This window comes from Excalfactoria chinensis, chromosome 5 (genome assembly GCF_039878825.1).
Source record: "Excalfactoria chinensis isolate bCotChi1 chromosome 5, bCotChi1.hap2, whole genome shotgun sequence".
In the NCBI taxonomy this organism is placed as follows: domain Eukaryota; kingdom Metazoa; phylum Chordata; class Aves; order Galliformes; family Phasianidae; genus Excalfactoria; species Excalfactoria chinensis.
The window spans coordinates 46,756,660-46,770,237 of NC_092829.1; the positions used below are offsets into that span (position 1 = coordinate 46,756,660).

Below are 13,578 nucleotides of genomic sequence, written 5' to 3' on the forward strand. Positions count from 1 at the left end.
AGTCAGAAACCCTCGTGGTTTTAGGGCTATTTCAGCTAGTGGGAATGAAAAGTATTACGCAAAGCACTGAACGCATTATAGAACAGTTTTCCTCTCTAATTTGCCCTGAAAAGTCTTAAAGATTTACACAAATATTCTTTCCCCAGAGGCCTTTAGTCCAAAATCCTTCACATCTCCTCTTCCCAAGATCAAATTGTTTTTGAAGACTATAAAACAAAACCTACATCTAATGATTACAATCGTACTATTTATCAACCACAGAGAGAAGAAAGGCAGCAGGATGCCAGTGGTTGCAGCCACCAAGCTGCACCCTCTCTCTTATCATTAATCATTAAAGAGAAGAAGAGCTGGAGGCTAAAACTCAGATCCAGCACAAGAGATAGTGCCACACCAACATAATCTCCCACTGCCACATGCTCCAACCGCTAGGGCAACACTTGGGGTGGCAACAGAGCCAAGTTGTTTGCTTGATTACAGAGGATACCCCCGTCTTCTCTCATCTAATGACCCTGCATTCCTCTTTTTGGCAAGCTTGTTTTAACTCAAGGAGAGATGCGTTTATTGTTCTTCCTCCTCTTCTCTTGATTGTTTCTGCCCCCATTTACTTGTGATTAGCAGCTCAAATCCTCTAGATATCAAACAAGGTAGATATTACCTGTATAAAACCCAGGTCTTCAAACACGCAAATAACTGAAAGTTAGAAGATAGTGTCCAAAACTGGGGGCGTAGAGCTGGACTGTGAGTCAATCTGACAACAATGTAATTTTATTGATGACCCATAAGTCTGGATTCTGCATCATGTGACAGATTTTTATTTTTATAATGATTTTGGGTGTGAAACAAGCATAAGTTTAAGAAAAACGCATTAGTTATTCCATAACTAAAAAGATTTCCTTCCTGGATAGTGTGATTGGAAGCCATATCTTACATACATTAGAGTTACTGAAATCAAGAGTCTCAGCAATAGTTTGAGGGCAGGCTGGGGCCCAATCTCAAGGCATAGTCCTTCCTAAACCCCTTATCTTTCTACTCATTCACAACTTTGGAAATCTGACTCATGACGGTTTTAGTTTCTAACACACAACCCATCGAGAACAATAAGAACATCAACATTGGCCTTCGTATTCTGGATCAATTCACAAACCAGCAAGGCAAAGTACAGATACTTTGTCACAGGAGCAGCCACTCACGCAAGGAGCAGAACACCTTCAGATGTGCGTATGGTACTAGCAGGGGCACAGTCCTTTCTAAGAGACCATCCAAGGTCAGAAAGATAAACGGAATGGTGCAAGGCCAGTATTTTGGTCTGGCAATTTCATCATTAGGATTGATTCATGTTACAGCCTTCAGGAAAGAGCTTCTTCCCACATCCCCCCTATATATAATTGCCCCTTGTTTCCAAAATCCCAGTGACAAAAATCAGCTCAAAAACATTGTTATTAAAAATAAATAAACAAACAAACAACAACAACAAAAACCTCTGTTTAAGCTACAATCCAGGACTGCAGATCACACCTACACTTGGGAACAGGATCTGTGCAGGAGGAAGGAACATGCTCCACCAGCACCTCACCAGGCTGTCCCACAGAAGAAAACAAGTTGATCCCTCAGTCTCTCAGCGCACACTCCATGCCAGCTGGTAAACACAGCTTCAGCAAGCTAAAGCACATTACTTGCAGCCCCACCACACACCTCCTGCCATTCCCTGGCTGCCCCCAGTGCACACAATGCCAAGTGTTGAAGGGACACCTGCCTGCCCTACACCTCCAGCCCACCCATCCCACAGTAAGGGAAAGCCCCAAGGCAGACCATGCATGTTCAGCCCCACATGGATGGGTTGTTCAGCCCTGCAAAATGCTTTTTTCATCAAGAGCTCTAGGAGGATTATTAATAAGGAGAGTGAAAATCATTATCTCCGTTTTCTGGTTGAGGAAATGAAGCTGCAAAGCCAGCAAGATGACTCACTCAGGTCTTCCACCTCCCAAGCCAGGATCCTACCCACCAAAAAAAACTGAAATAAAAATATGCCTCTAAGCTCCTTTAATGAAGCCTTTTAAAAGGATTCCATTGAGCTGTAAAGAGGTAGATCAGATGATTCCTTGTTCTTCTATTCAAAAGTAGCTCAATACCAAAAGGTGCCAACTTTTTTTTTATTATTATTTTACTGGGCTATCCACTACGAAGGCACAAACTCTGAGGCCTATAAGTAATCTGAAAGTGTTCAATCCCCACCTATCCCTAATTCAACTAGTTGTGGAGATGAAACATATGAGGGGAAAAAAAAAAAAAGAGGTCCTACAGAATATGAGAATAGAGCCTTCCCCAGTACCATGTCAACCCTCTGGTATGCACCCATATATCTGACAATTCTACTACTATTCTTTAGTTACCCAAAACAAGATCTCACTTCCCCTAAATTACATCTATACACTAAACTCTTTCTGCATACTTTCTTCCCCCAACTGGGCCTGCATCTTGCTTTTATTTGTTATATATCCCAAACAAATAAATAAACAGAAGGATCTCTCTAACTGGGCTTTAGTAGCAGAGCTACATGGCAACAGAAAAGAAATTCAGTGGTTTCCACTTAGTTGTGCTTTGAGTTCTTGAGGTTAAAGTAAACCTGAAACTCAAAGTGAAACTGTAGTCAGATTGAGCAGGAAAAAAACCAACACAAAAAAACCCCACACTTTTGCCTATATCCCATCCTGGGATGAGATGTTTCTCTGTAATTCAGAGACCACCGCAGCCCTTTTGGAATTCATGGCATATTAGAAGGAAGACTAATTCACATTCATACAAACATGCATACAGTTCCCTATAGAACAAAGCATGAAAATGGCAGTGGCACAGTGCAAGCCAGTTAAATGAGAAAAAAGAGATAAAGATTATACACACACACGAAAAACCTCAAACTATTACAGCCTAAAAACACAACTGATTTAATAGCAAAATAGCAATCCAAAGAGCTCAGCACCTAAAGCTGCCCATCAGTTCTGGCCTACTTCATGTTGATGTTCAAGCCTTAAACTCTGTTGACTACCAGAATGTCTTTTAATGAGCACAGCTACACTGGAACAAGCCCCAGCACAAGAACACTTTCCACCAGAAAGAGACAACACACATAAATAATTATTTCCTTCCACTGTTTGGAATAGCATTTAGCAGATGCACCAGTTAGGGCACCTCTCCTGGATGGAGCAAAACAAGCCAAGAATGCAGCACTAGAATGACAACAGCATGAGTAAGCTATTGGACTTTTTGTTGTACAAAAGGCTTTAAGATGGAAATGACAAATGTGTTTTCAAACACATGAACTAAACTTTTAGCAGCTTCAACCTGTTTCCAATAACTCCCCAGTAGCATTTGCTACAAAATTCAGGAAATACTTGTGTTAACTCTTTCAGAGCAAGTTACAAAGTACATTGAGCAGTCTGTAGGGATCAGAGGAGTTTTGTTTAGCATGTGGAGAAGCTGTGTGGGAAAAATAAAAAATAATAATTAAAAAAAAAATAATGTAGCAGCTCACCAAATAAGCTGGTCATATTCAGTAGTTACATGAGCAGCAGAACTAGAGCGCTCCCTCTGGGTTTCACGTGTGCAGGAAGGGATAAGTCCCTCCAGAGCTTCCAGCACAAGCTCTAAAAATGCTTTCACAAAGCTCAGAGAAACTTTATCCTTTCTGACTTTTTCTTCCTTGGTCAAGTGCAGTGAAATTCACTAATTCTTAAAGTTACAAGAGGAGAACAGATTAAAGGAGAACGACAGTAATGCTTTCTTAAAGACACCAGGATGAAGGTCATCCATTAAAAAATAAATAAATAAATAAATAAATAATGAGGAAGGGGAACACAGATTCAGAAGCAAAACTCTGTATCAAATCTGACCATAATGACATTCTCACTTTTCTAGTAACATGAATCAGAAAGCTGACAAGATACCCTCCTTCAAGACCAAACAAAATGTCGGCAATTGCAATAATATTCAGAACACTGCAAGTAGAATGGCTATCATCTTTGTGTTTTCTTGCACTTCATACATATTCCTTTTTCTCTTTTCCCCCCTTCCTTGTTTTCACATTTCCTATTGTTATTATTAAAAACAGAAATACACTCCTTAGTTTGAACCCTATGACTACAAAACACAGCAGTTGAGTAGCCTGATTTACATGGTAGCCCAGCCTTGGCCACCTCTGGTATCACAGGGTGTTTGCCAAAGTCTTCAGTACAGTCTTCCACACTCTGAGTTACACTTAGCTCTATCTAATGGAAGAACAGGTTGTTACGCCCTACTGAATAAGCTCTGGAGTCCAGCACATAGTCAATCAATGTATATTTATGCTTGAATTCACACCAGCAGAAACAGTGAGGACAAAAGGCCATACATTATGTGTGCAAGAAACAACAACAACAGCAAAAAAACCTACAAAGGCCTGGAAAAGTAACATGAAGCTGAACACATTGAGTACAAAAGGTACGCATTTAGTGCTTACTTGCTATTTCCAAGCTTTCAATGATCTACTCAAGTCTCGGGCCTCTATTCCTTCCATAAGGAATGGAAGCTACCTTTATTAATTTCTCACTTTAAGTGAGAACTATCACATCTATTCTGTGCCCATCATCGCTAGAAGTGCAAGGAATTTAAGTTCTTCCAAATGGAGCTGAGGAGTCAGTAGATGTTACCTGCACTCCAGATGAGCTCTGAAAGTGAATCTTGGAAGTCATATCAGACTCTGAGCAGATATCAGACAGCCTGTAAATATACGGCAAGAAAATAACTACAGAGAAATTCATCTAAGTATCTAAACGGATAATCTTAAAGGCTGAAGATATGACTTTAAACGTGATATGCCACTGAATTGCCACCTGAAGTCTGCTGTAAAACTACCAAAAGGAAACACTGCTGCTAAATTGACATAGAAAATAATAGTCCCACGTGGAACTGTCTGCTTGAACATCCCTGACCACTTCCAGCACTGCAAACCTTTGGTGTAGGTCTCAGTGCAACTTGACAGCTACGTCAGTCAGAGATTCAGGACAACCGCAGAGACAACTACAGAATAACAGACCTCTGGATAAATTTCTTCCAAGTTTCACCAAAAAGAGCTGATTTTGGACTCTAGTTGAAGTGTTTTCCTCCCTCCAGGATGTTACAGAAGCCCACAGCGCTAAATACTTAGCAACAACACCATACATTCATTATGAAGCGTGCATAATATATCTTAAGTTACAAGCAAGTTTTCATTTTCATGGGATGCTATGTCTGCTTTTTCTTGTCTTCTGGAACACAAGATTGATGTCTACTTTATTTCCACCTGCCCCACCCCCCCAGTTTGGTACTTCGGAGGCACTTTTAAGTAGATGAATCTCCTACATGTAACAGCTAAAAGAAACACTGCAGACTGCAGGAATGTCTGAGTACCCTGCACCCTATGTGACAAGTCAATAAATCATAGTAGCCTCCCCTGGCTGTAAAATATATAAATAGTGTTAAAAGAAACTGAACCTAAACAGCAAAAAGAGAATGCAAGTGGTTTTTACATCACGGTTCTCTACTTACCAAGAAACAGCATTGGGCTTGGGTTGCTACCACAGATCTTGCTCTCAAACCTCATATCCTTCACAAGGCTGTGAAATAGCTGGCATAACTTACTGCACATATTTTCAGCTATAGGTCATTTTTGTTGCCAGAGTGCTAACTTAATTCTTCCTAGGGGTCAAATGGCAGGACTTTGCCCCCAGCTAGGTGCTTCCAAATGTAAAAGATGGGCAGTTTATCAGGTTTTGTCTCCGCTAGTCCATCTGCATCATTAGAAACTACCTCATAGTCGAACAGCAGCTTCTGCTTGAGAAGAAAAACGCAGCCTGCACATCAGCTTCTGTACCTAAGGCATACTGCCTCGCTGTGAAATAAGAGCCATGGACATACACTTTGAATATGTGTGTACATACAGCATCATAAGAAAGATGTAAATAGCTCTCGGATGCAGATCTGGGTAGCTCTGAGCTCTGCATAAATGAAACCCTCCACAACAAAGAATTGCAGCATTGTCTATAAATACGCTCAACACTTGTTGCTGACAAACAAAGAGTCCCTCCGCTCGAGACAGCCTGCTTGCATGAACAAATCATCATATGACCGGGAAAGGCAGAGAAAAATAACCGCGTTTTAGACGCCGCTTCTCAGCGTAGGCAGCCAGGAGAGGCGTCGGTCACTGCTATGGCTGTGGCTGACGTCCCATAGGGGTGACGGGGGGACGGGTCTGACAGCTGAAGGAACAAAACAGTGGGGTTTGTCCACGCGGCTGTGAGCGTCCCAGAGCCTCGCAGGGGAACGCGGGTGGCATCATCGCGGGGCGAGGAGAGAAAGGGACGAAGCCGCACCGCGCTGCATTAAGCAGGCAGCCCGCCGCTTCAGGCTTTTGTCTCCTCTCGCAGCGGCTACGTGTAAATTCGGTCTGTTTAGAGGAGGGGAAAAGTCTCCTTCCCTTCGCCCTCGGTTTCAGAATTATTGTGTCCCCTGAGGGGGAAGGCGGACACACTCGGTTTGGAAATGACTCACTCGGCGGCACTATGGAACGGGTCTATTTTTAATATTTTCAAATGGAAAACTTGCTCGGGATTTACGCCGGCGCTTTGCTTCGGAGACTCAGCCCCGTGCCTTCCGCGGGCCGCCCCGCGCACATCCTCGGGGCCGCACCTCCCGCACCAGCCCCACTCTCCGGTGGCGTAGCCCCCTCCCCGGCAGCCCGGCCCGGATCTCCCTTTGCACTCACCGCCGCCGCACTGCGGGGAGGGCGGCAGCGAACGCCGCTGCACCGCGCCCGCTGCTCCGCTCCTTGCTCAGCTCCGCTCCGCTCCCGCCGTCGCCCCGCCGCGGGCTGAAGGACGCGCTGCCTCTGGCCGCGATCTGCCGAAATTTGCCACCACCCGGCCAGGATTCCACACTTCCTGGCTCTCGGCCAGCCCTTGTTTTTACAATCTGCCTTTCGCTGGCTCCTCCCAGCTCAGACAAAGGCGGCCGAGCCGAGCCGCCCCGGGGCTACGGGAGCTGCTCCCCCGGCTACCGATCCCGCCCCGATTCGGTGGGTCAGGAAGAATAAATTCCTCCGGCCGTTAGAGAAAGCAAACGACGCTGCAGGAGCTCGGAGGCCCTTGACCCCGACGGGCCGGAGATGTTGAGGTTGCTACCGGCCCCAGCCCGGCCGTCACCAGCCCGAGCCGGCGTGCAGAGCCCTCCTCGGCACCGCGTTACACGGACTGCTCCTCGGGTGCGCTGGATTTGCCCCTTAAAGCTAGGGCGGGTTTTACGTTAACCTTACGGTTCAAGGACGCTGCGGCAGCCGCAGCCCCGTGCCGGTGTTCAGCTGTCACTTTCTGCTGCAAGTATCGGACAGGAAGCTGCTGAAACCTTCAAGAGATTAAAAAGCCACAAGGAGTTGCAGTCGCATATCAGAGTAGCATCAGGCAGTCACGCCAAAGTGTGAAGAGCTACTTGAAGCTCCATTGAAGGAGTTGAGACCTTGAAGCACGGGAAGAAGACATTTATGTTGGCAAAACAGCCATTTTGAGTGCTTAAGAGAATTCTAGGAATTCATTAGCACACAGGGCTGCTGCTGCTTCCTGGTAAAGCTCTGCTTTTTAAGAAAAATCCTAGCTTTACAACTGAGTCGAGTCTGGTCTGAGCATCAGAAAAGTTAGTGCTGCCCTAGAAGTGCTGTGTTCTCACATCAGGTCATACTGGGATCTGACACTGAGCTGTGCTGGAGGTGGCCCTAGAGAGCTCAGGGGACATCACTTGCTGCATGTGGCTCTGTTTCTCCTTTTCCAAATCTAGATGTTTAAAACAAAGCCTCACTGAGGGCGCTGTAACCCTAACCTACTGCCTATTCTTACTGCTAAGGGAACACAAATAAAGATTTACTCTTAAGAACACAAAATCAGTACCTGGAACTTGCAGACTACGAATGCAACAGAAAAACATGTTTCCTGTCCCAGAAAGATGAAGTATATGATGACAGTTGATAACTACTCCAGCACACAGAATTTTAGTTTATCTGGTAACCTACTAACAATTGAAAGCACACGCTGCCACTAGTTCTGAATCTGCTTTTCAAGCCAATGTTTGCTAATCCCTCAGTGACAGCATAGCAAAAGCAGAGTCAGAGTGGTGGTCTCCAACCTGTGGTTCACAATCTAGCCAGGAAACTAAAGATGCCAGGCGACTGGAGAAACAAAGCTCAAGTGATTCGTCTTCGTGAGCCAGCAAAAGAACTCAAAAAAGATTACATATTAGCAAATGGTGACCTGATATACCTGGTCAATGCTATGCTCTGAGAGAAACAGGGCAAGAAATGGGAGAAGTATTCAGGTCAAACCAGTACAAACCATAGAGCAGGTCTCAGCTTCTGATGTTACACAAACACAGTAAGTTCTGTCTTCAGCATAAAAAAAAGAAAATCAACAAAAAATCCACAGGAGCCAGTATCTTTCCCCAAATTTAAACCCATATGGTTACAAATTAAAACCTGAGAATGAATCAGGTGTGAGATAGACACCTGAACACGCAGAAGTCTGTAACCTAAGGTTTAGGTGAGAGCTGTCCACCAGACCAGTGGGTCTCAAGTTCAAGACATCATTCCCACAACACAAACTTACTATAGCCATCCTGTTTTATGGATGGGCTACTTACTGGGGAAAATGAAAGAAGGAGCTAAAGAAATTTGCTGCAACTGTGCTAGTAAGAAAGCGGGTCGACCTTGTAACTGCATCTTTAGGAAGGAGCTTACCCTTTGGAGAAGTCCATATGTCTCAGCTGATTAGTTAAGGCAGCACCTTTTGCAACACACCTAACTGACCTTCAGCAGCTCCATTTTTACTTTCGGCTTCAGTGAGATCACCAAGAAAAAAATAATGTAGGAAGCACAAAACTTTCTTCAGAAACCAGAGACAAGTGATAACTCACAAACATGTGCTCTTAGCATTGGAGCCTACAAGTGCTACAGTCTGCTATCTGGTTTGTGTGCAAGGAATTGTCTCTTTGGCCTTGCTCAGCTATGCAGCAGTGTCTAAAAGAACTAAACAGCAAGTAAACTGACAACATCAAAGATGCTGCTACAAGTGCTGATATTGAGCAGATATGTGAGAAATAGCTACAGCCTTAATTTTCTTTTTGACACTCTGCTCTGACACCACACATCCTCTCTGCAGCACTTGACTGCAAGACAGCCTTGAGCACACACACGTCCTGCTCTCACATAGCCTGCTGCTCACTAAGAGCCAAACCACAAGAATTGTGACTAACAAATGTGACCTTTAATTGGCTTGCTTTATAATGCACTCGATGATGGGAAGAATCCATGGCATAAAGCCTTCGCTTTGTCTGTGTGATCTGACAGGTTTTCAATACCATATGCTTCTCAGAAATGAGTTCTGAGAATAAAAAGAAAAAAGAAAACAACAACAAAATACACACAGCATAGTCTAGCAGAGCAATGAGGAGAACTTTAATGCCTGAAGAGCGTTCCTAATTCTAGCACTAATCTTCAAGGGGCTGAGAGCTGCAGCTGAACCACGTTAAGTAGTCGCCATCTTTCAATCTGTTCTTATTTTGTCCAAAGATCTCTTTCCCTTTCCATCTGCTGGGATAGCAGATATTTGCTAGCTGTCAAATGAGCAAAAGAAAGAGAGTGCACACAAGCAAACAGTTAAAAAAAAGAAAAAAAAGAAAAAGAAACAAACAAAAAACCAACTTGAGTTTAAGTGGATGGTTTTAATAGAAAAGGGTTAGGGAGAATCTTCACTTGAGGTTAACTTAAAGAGCTTGGAGCAGATGGCTGAGAATAAGCTGTCAACTGTAACCTCCTATCCAAGGTTCAGACACTGCAAACGTTGTTCAGCAGTTCTTTTCACCTTCCTTTTTACAGCTTGAGGACAAAATTCTGTGTATTTGAGATGCTACCAAGCTTAAACAACTCCTGCAAAGACTTTTTTTTCTCCTTAGTTGAAAATTCAAATTATGATTTCAAGCTCTGGAAGGGAAAGGAAAGAAAACATCTCCAAGTTGCAGGGTTGAGAGAACTTCATTAGTTTTACAGATCAAAGCTCTGGCAAAAACGAGGTTCAGGAAACTGCAGTTCCACCGGGGGACTGAGTGGGGGAAACATATTTTATATTCATAGAGAAATAAAAGCTATTCATTCAGAAGGAGGGTTCTCAAAATTTATAATGCTGAAGGCACCTAAAACAACAGGACAGCACACAGTAAATCAGACATGTCTGTAAGATGAGATGACAGGCAAATTAGCAGGAACAGACAAATACAATCAAAGAGTATGCTTCATAAGTGGGAATTAAAACAAAGACCTCTGTCGGTGGTACTGTAGTGCAATCTCACATAAGGATAGGAGACAAAAAATATTGTTACCTTTAACCAATTTTGGGTCACCCCAGAAACACAGTAGTCACAATAAAAAAAGGAATAACTTACCCCTTTCCAGGGATCAGTACTCACTAGAAACTTCTACAGGATGTAGCCTTCAAACTGAAGTGAACCCCTCTCAACTGCCAGCCCTTAATTAAGGTCAGGGAGGGGTGGGCCCTGAGTTGCACAGGTGGACCCTTCCAGTCATACCAGTAAGTTGTTTGCACCTGTGCTTTCAGGGCTGGCAACGCCCCTTCAACAGGCACTCAATCACTGGTTCAGGTCATGACCTAACAGTTCTCATCTACCCCAATAGAATATTGCATTCTGTCCTAAAAATCTCATCGGAAAAACATTAGCAAATATATAGGAATTCATATTTTAAAAGTAGAAGTTGTAAGTACTGATTTAGAGACACTGTCGCATGAGCTGAAAGAGCTAAACACAGCTGGTTGTGCTGTGCATGAGGTACAAGATGCAAAGCTGAGAAAATTAGAGATGGAATAAAGCACCATGAGAGTGGAACAAATGAGGTATGCAAAAGTGAGAGCGCTATTATTGTGAAGAAGGAGAAAACAGGGTGAAATGACAAAGATTACGATGAGCACTGTTGCAATAATTAGGCTATAAGATCCATCACCTGGTGGAGAAGTAGCTCAGGGGCACTTCTCGTGGTATTTTAAATAAGTCCAATACTATTGTTTATGCCTTGGATTACAAAGCACAGTGGGCTAGTTGTTCTTTCACAGTGGAATTTTCCATCTCTAATTTCTGTGTTTCTAATGCTTGTGTTTCTCCCGCATAGAGTGCTGTTTGTCACGTCAGTGGCAAACCACCGAGGGAGAAGACAAACAAACTAGCCCTCCGGGAGAGAAGATCTAAATGAAGAAAAGAACTAAAGCATGTTTGTGTATGATGTTTTACAGTCACAAATCATAGCCAGGCAAAAGAAACAGCAACCAGCTTTCTTTAGTCAAGCAAAAGCAGTGGCAACCAGCCTTCTTTATACTGACCTCTGCTAGAAACCATAATATAAATTTCCAAAGGAGACAAGAAAGCACAATAAACCCTTCCTTCCATTATCCTGCTTTAATTTTTCACATCTCCTGACTTCGTCTCTCTAGCATCTCTATCTGCTTCTTCTCCCTCTTGGCTTTCATCCCGAAGGTCAGTAAACAGAATGTTTAAATTAACTACTTACAGTCTTCAACATCCATCCTAAAACCTCTCCAACCTGGTTTCTATACGCTAGATCTCAGCGTGGTATGCCAAATTTTCTAAATACCTTTCAGTCAATCCTCAGTTTGGTTCCCATGACCTCCAACGTGCCATCCATGGCTGTTCTCAACAAGGCTGTTCTCTTGCAAAATTCCTCTGTGCTTTGTGTTCTCCTACCTATTTTTTGCCTTATCGTTGTATCTTTTTAAGGGAGGACTTTGTGTTTTGGTCGCTTTTCTTCTCCTTCATCTTGTATCCAGACAATTTAAAACACACGCACAAGAAATTAATTACCAATTCATGTTTATACTCTCCTATCTTAGCACTTATTTTTTTCCATTTTATAGCATAATATATGTAAGATCTGGCTCCTCCTGCCTCTGACTCATGCCTTTCTTTCTCTAGATCTTCATATTCAGGCAATGCTTAAACTTTCCAGATGCTTTTAGTAGCTTCTGTCAAATACTCTCCTTATTTATCCCACATCTCAGCCTGAGTTGTCACTTCATATCAAAATGACCGTAATACCTCTTCCTCCAGCCTTCAAAAATGATATGAGTGAAGACTCACTCATAACCACAAAGAACATGGCTACAAATATCACTGACTCAGCTTCTCACTTAATTTACAGACTGTTCTGTTGGTTGTGTCTGCATAGAGGTCACCGCAGTGGTAGTTTTGGCAAGGTGACCGATGGCTCAGTCATGAGTTGTGAGGAAGTCTGATATTTCATGTATCAGCTATCTGCTGGCAACAACTTTAGGTTACATTCTGTATCAGAGCTGCACACCCAAAAGAGTACGCACGTGGTATAAGGCATTTTCCTTACTGCAAAACAAGTGAATCAGTAGGTGTTAGATGACTCTTCTTGGTAAATGGATGTCAGACTGCCCAGTTCTAGTTACAAGAGGCTTCTAATATGTCTTTCTCTACTCAACCCATCTTGCTGTGATTCATCCACTGGTTTTTGGTTTACTTTATTTTTTTAACTTCCCACATCTTCCTTGCTGACCATGTTACATTCTGTGGGTACGAAATGGCTGAGGCAGAAGCATTCTGATGTGGTAAAAGCCACTACTGTGGGGAGATCTCACAGTCAGAAACACAAGTTTTCCCCTTTAAAATGTCTAACCCTATTCAACATGGTTTTATGTAGTCCTCAGAGCCAGCTGAATTTGATGAATCTACATAGACACAGCAGGACACATTCACCTCCTGAGCTGACTGGCACAAAAAATGATTTGGTCAGAGGATAAGGAGAAAATGACGAGTTGCACTAGAAGTGATTATAATGGCTCAGTGTGGAACAGAAGTGATGAGTGAGGCTATATTCTAAGTTTGAAGTGGAGAGGCTGAGAAGTTTTGGAGCACAGAGAGGTATTTGAAAGATACACTTAGTAAAATGCAATTACTCAGAATATGCATGGATTGTGAAAGCTATACGGGTGGTAAAGTGAAGGACAGCTCCAAAGATTATTTCTCCAGATTACCAGATGCATTTTATCCCAAATTATTTGTGATGAGACAGATCTTTGGGGCACAAAGATACCATAAACTACACTAGAGTAGCTGAGATAGTATTTGCAAGGGAAATAAGATATGATAAAAGTACTACTTAAATGAAGGTGAAGTCTGCATGTGATAACATTTCACAATCAAAATTAGCCTATGCACTTGTAGAAGTCAGCTCATGATTGCCAGTATAAATGTAGTTACCTAGAGAACCCCGCACATGTGCATTCACATTGCTTATGAGCAGCACTGTGAGGTGGCCAAATGACTGTGTGTACAGACATATTCTCCTACAGAGAGCTTATATAGGTGTTTGAATATCAGCTGTGGAATCTGTCTAGGGCTGTACATGTTGTGGATCAGACTCATATCCTAACTGTGCCAAGATGAAGCTGGGCAATGTGGTTTGTCACATCTCCAATTATT

At 43.0% G+C, this 13,578-nt stretch overlaps 1 protein-coding gene across 5 annotated transcripts in view; it reads right to left on the reverse strand.

The window, feature by feature from the left end:
- PRR5L (proline rich 5 like) overlaps positions 1-13,578 on the reverse strand; it is a 58,804-nt gene that overhangs the window by 37,097 nt on the left and 8,129 nt on the right. The window contains exon 1 of one of the 5 annotated variants that reach the window (XM_072338169.1): positions 6,776-7,049. The exons of the other annotated variants lie outside the window; for them this stretch is intronic. The gene's annotated coding sequence lies outside the window, so the exon portion shown is untranslated. Of the gene's footprint in view, positions 1-6,775; positions 7,050-13,578 lie in introns of those variants that run through there. 5 annotated transcript variants of the gene reach the window in all.